At 41.3% G+C, this 4,857-nt stretch overlaps 1 pseudogene; it reads left to right on the top strand.

Annotated features, from left to right (window-relative positions):
* Window positions 1-472: 472 nt before the first annotated feature.
* Window positions 473-4,363, top strand: LOC102725984 (serine/threonine/tyrosine-interacting protein pseudogene; annotated as a pseudogene).
* The last annotated feature ends 494 nt before the right edge of the window (window positions 4,364-4,857 follow it).

Genomic DNA, 4,857 nt, shown 5'->3' with positions numbered 1-4,857 from the left:
AAAGAAAATATTAAGTTAAATTGGAAAACATGAATGAAGCAGATGCAAATTTTATAGTAACTTGAATTCAAGACAAAAGGCAAAGGAACAGTTTCTTAAATTATTTTCAAGATTCCTCTTTTGAGGTGAAGGAGATAGAAATTTTAATGATTCAACAAATTGCTATTTTTCTTCTTTTCCCAAAATATTGTTGAATCTACAAATCAACAATCTTACAAAATTTAAATATTCATTAATTTTAGCATTTCCAATAAAATTAAGGAGAGTTTCATGCACTATATTTGATTTTATGTGGTTCCTGAAATTCGGAGCATTAATTATTATTTTTTGCATAAACAGATAAATTATGTCTATTGAAAATATGTAAACTGCATGATTTTAAAGGGAAAATATTGCTTTCTGTTTATTAAAGAGCACTTAAAAATTTTAATGGACTATGAATTAATTTAATTCAAAGCTGATCTGTAGAAACATGAAATACCATGGAATATTTTCTTTACTTCAAACAAAGCCCAATTCCATGCAAACCTCCATGGAGAGTGAGTCCCTGGTTTGTTTTTCTGAAGCTGCAGGCATTCTGCATGTAAGGTCATTACCTGGGGCTCTTTCTGGATGTGGTGCACAGGCCAAGTGTCCATATTGGAACTGCCAATTCTTTTGATGACCCTGCCCATTTCACTACTATTGGGCTACAACTCTTAATCAAAGTCACTTCAAAGACCCCAAACAGATTGATTCACATGTGAATGCAACCCAAACTGTCTTCCAAAGGAGGAGGGATTCTAGTCTTATGTTCCTTTGAACCTACTGTTGCTCATTTACTAGTATTTACTTTGCATGGCCTATTGCTGAACCATGGAAATTGGAAAACAAACTCCTATTCAGCAAGTCATGTCAAAGGTGACTGCGGAGCCCGAGAATTGACTGTGGGACAGACATTCTTTCTGATCTGGAGGCCTCTTCTGCAGCACTGCTGTCTCCACAGTTACATACCTGTCCGTGGAAGCCTTTCGTTTATCTTGTCTATGTGGGAAGTCCTAGACGATGCCATCAATCTGAGAGATGAGAGAGATGCCCATATGACACTCCAACAATGGTTGTGGGGGGTGGGGAGGGGAAGAAGAGAAAGAAAGAAAAAAAATTAGCCAATCCTGAACAAAGTTCTTTTGAACTGTACCATGGTCATAGAGAAGATCCCATGGGCACTTCTGTTCAGAAACGTACTTTGTACTCTGCCAAACACACAGTAAGGCAAGCATGTCCACTTGAGAATAGAACATGGATCCTGTCCAACGACTCAGGGAAGAGAAGGACAGGAAATAATCAGATTCCTGAATTTTCTTTTGGGGGAAATCAGATTCCCTTAGAATAACGCAGCTGCAGCATGCATCACTGCTTACCGGTCATTGATGAAGACCATATTTCCTGTTTCTTCCTCTTATGGTAGAGTCAGTAGAGAGGTACCCAGGATGTTGTGTTTGAATGACTTGGGTGTTCTGTGGCCCCCAAACCAAGGTTGCTGGTATTTTTACTAGTCTGGATTGCACATTGAAAAATGTTAAAATTGGATTCTTTTGGAGATATAGTCAAACATATTTTAAAGTTCTTTTGATGTGAGAAATTCACCAACCCAGATTGAACGATAGGTCTTTTTTTTGTTCCTGAAAAAAAAAAATACTTTGAATATGCATTTTTTACTCTATGAGGTTGCACGTTTCAATCATGAGATTGCATGTGAAAGTGCCTGGGAAGATGTAACATGCTTCTCAGCCTTCCAGCCATCATCATTGGCTCCACCATCAGCAGCACTAGCAGGGTCCTTTGGAAGCAGAGCTTAATGCTGTGTTTATGATGGAAGCCAAGTCCTGTTCATGTCACTCGAATTGAGATGAAGATGAAGCTTTTCTTATGGGAAGGTCCTTGACGAAGAGCTTTGCTGCCAAGCTCACAGTGCTCCAGCCAGCTGACCCTTAGGGCAAGGTGCAAAGTCCATCTGTTTACACAGTCTTTTACTCCATGGGGGTTAATTTGAGAAGAAATTTCTCAGACATGATATGGAGTTGTACGTGTAAATAGTAGTTTTTATTTAGTACCATTTTTTTTCTATCTGACATATTTTATAAATATTCCAAATGCCTACAAAAGTAGACTCCAATGTATTCATTTAAAGCATCACAGGATGTTATTTACAAGTCGAATTGAATCAGTTCTGTTCAATGAGAGGATACAATTTTAAATATAGACTGAAAATAAAAATTCGATTTCCTTGTGACAGGAATAGTGCACTGTGTTTTAAACAATTGTTTTAATCATCATTCAGATCTCAAAATAGCTGAGATAAGAGCAGATGATGAAGAGATAAAAATAGCAAAGTAATCCATTGAGAGACCCTATGGAGAATCCAGCATCAACTACAGCGATCTCATGTGTCTTCTGTAGAATATCTCTCCGCCCTTGGAGTTTTGCTATTGCAGAAGTCACTGAAGTCATCTGCAAGGTCATTTCCATGCACACCATGTCCTTCCACTTATATTCCAAACTTCCTACTAAGACCACCAAATGCTTTACACCACGATCTCATTCGTCTGGGTTATGTCACTCTGGAGTGGCGTGTGGATATATTTCCTAGAATGTCCTCATTGGGCCATGACTGAGAGATACTAGATTTAAAGTACTCCCTTGTTATCATAACTTTAGCTAAAAATTTAAGCGGTAGTGACTGTATACATTTTAACAAAATTAGTGGGAAAATCGAACCAAGAACCCAACTTCCCTGTCTGTCAGCCTAATTTTTCACTCACCAGATCACATCAGCTCATGAACGTGTAATGTACCTTTGTGTGGGGTGGTGGGATCTGGAGGGGCAGGGAATGCATGCGATAAAGTGACTACTGGTATGTGGAACCGGGAAGAAATAACATATCGGGTTTAAACCGTATCAGAGGTCTTGAAATAGCTCTATTCAACCTCAAGCTTGGTTTTTAATTTGCATTTTTCTCCTCTTTAAGATAACTCTGAGCATTGAGCTACAAGTGGCACTTGCTGGAGATGGCTTGTTCAGGCGTAACTAATGCAAATATTTGGTAGGGCTCTCGCTTGTGCCCGACACTGTGGAGTGTGAGGGGCGCAGAGACTCGGGGAGGGAGACGGCAGCAGCATGGCGGCTGCATAAGAGCCGCCCACCCTCCTCTTCCCCATCCGTCACCGCCAGAGTCACTGGGACCCTTAAGTCTGCATGTGTTAGTTGTAAGCCCGCTGCCCGCCCCGTCAGTCCTCCAGTCCACCCGTCCTCCTTCCTTTCTCTGCCACTGGCAGCCCGACGTCAGAGACCGGAGACGGGGGACAGGATAACTCCCACTGCCCACCCCACCCCACCCCACCCACAAGCCCCGGGCCTGGACCACGGAGGATGTGAAGCTGGGGGTCCCCTCGCTCCCGCAGGGCAAAGAAGATGACCGAGGAATGGACCTACCCTATGAGAAGAGAGGTGCAGGAAATTTTACCTGGATTGTTTTTAGGCCCATATTCTTCTGCTACGAAAAGCAAGCTACCTATACTACAGAAACATGGGCTAAACCCTATAATATGCATAAGACAAAATATTGAAGCAAACTTTGTTAAATCAACCTTTCAACAACTGTTTAGATATTTAGTCTTGGATATTGCAGATAATCCAGTTGCCAATATAATACGGTATTTTCCCATGATTAAAGACTTTACTGATGGAGAAAAAGTTCTTGTCCATGGAAATGCAGGGATCGCCAGGAGTGCTGCCTCTGTTATTGCATACATTATGGAAACATTTGGAATGAAGTACAGAGATGCATTTGCTTACGTTCAAGAAAGAAGATTTTGTATTAATCCTAATGCTGGATTTGTCCATCAACTTGAGGAATATGAAGCCATCTACCTAACAAAATTAACAATACAGATGATGTCAGCACACAAGATAGAAAGGTCATTATCTGTTCATTCTGGACTCACAGGCAGTTTGCAGAGAACACAGGAAGAAAAAGATGGTTTTGGAAACATGCATGTGGTGACTGCAAAGAATGGCCGACTCAAGAGCAACATTATAGGGGATGTGAATTTCTATTTGGGAAGGAGAAAATACTAGAGACAATAATAATGTAAAATGGTAAAAACAAACAAAAAACAAAAAAGAAAAAGAAAATATTTAATGGGCGTGTCCACTGGGCCAGTGTTACTCCAAGCGCTATGACACGCCTTGCTTCATGTAAACCTCACAAGTAACCTATGCGGTGGGTACTACGGTTTCCTCCACCGTACAGATGGGGGAATTAAGGCAGGGGAGCCAAAGCAACTTGTATCTAGCAAGTGGGGGTTGGGATGACTCCAGAGCCTGCATTGCTAATCCCCGTGCCCTGCCGCTTCCTCTGTGCGACCTGCACCCACCGCAATCCAATAGACTGGGCGGAACTCAACACCCAGTACCTTAGGGAGATGCTCTGTTGGAATTAATGGAGGTCAGTTTTTAATGGAACAGCTTGGGACATGGCTAGACACCCATTAAGGTGGAATAACCAAGGAAACATCTGTCAAAAACAAGCCAGTTTGAATGTACAAAGATCACTTGTTATTTGCACAATAGTCATGTGTACACAGATGGAGGCTGATTTGAACTTAAACATTTTGTCATCTAGTAGAACAGGTTTTGTCATCTAGTAGAACAGGTTATTTTCTTTGAAATCAGGTTCACGGCATGAATTTGTCTCCGAAATCTACATTGCCCAGAGGTCAGGTCTCTCTGTCAGAACTGTGAGGAGCTCTGGACTGGGGTTCTGAACAGTAGTGAGGTCCCAGTGTATCTGCCTCTCGGTCTGTATTTGAGTTCTG

The sequence above is a fragment of the Leptonychotes weddellii genome, chromosome 8, assembly GCF_054177405.1.
Source record: "Leptonychotes weddellii isolate Sample4059 chromosome 8, ASM5417740v2, whole genome shotgun sequence".
Taxonomy (NCBI): domain Eukaryota; kingdom Metazoa; phylum Chordata; class Mammalia; order Carnivora; family Phocidae; genus Leptonychotes; species Leptonychotes weddellii.
Note: the sequence above shows the minus strand (reverse complement) of the source record. Positions and strands in the feature narration are given on the sequence as shown.